Source organism: Passer montanus, unplaced genomic scaffold, assembly GCF_014805655.1.
Source record: "Passer montanus isolate IOZ18808 unplaced genomic scaffold, ASM1480565v1 scaffold372, whole genome shotgun sequence".
In the NCBI taxonomy this organism is placed as follows: Eukaryota; Metazoa; Chordata; class Aves; order Passeriformes; family Passeridae; genus Passer; species Passer montanus.
In genome coordinates, this window is record NW_024368508.1 from 1 (window position 1) to 496 (window position 496).

Below are 496 nucleotides of genomic sequence, written 5' to 3' on the forward strand. Positions count from 1 at the left end.
TTTTAGCTCCCATGATGCCCTTGGCGGCGGCGCGGTGCTAATCTGCATAACCCCGCCTTCATTGTAATAGGATCCCTCTCGCTCTGGCGCCCCGCCCTTTCACGCTTTGCGCGCAACGTGATTGGTGAACTGCGCGCTGGGATTTGCATTCGCTCCGCCCCCTCCGCTCCGCCCGCGCTGTACTGGTGGAACTGGGATGGGGACACTGGTCCAAACTGGTGTTGCCCAGTTTTACTGGTGGAACTGGGATGGGGACACTGGCAAGACTGGTCCTGTCCGGGCTGTACTGGTCCGAACTGGGATGGGACACTGGTCCAGACTGGTCCTGTCCGGGCTGTACTGGTCCGAACTGGGATGGGACACTGGTCCAGACTGGTCCTGTCCGGGCTGTACTGGTCCGAACTGGGGCGCTCCCAGGAGCCCCCCCCCGCTCCCTGGCTCCCCTCCCCCTCTCAGCAATGACGTCACGCCCCTCCCCCCCCGGGGACCCCCTCTC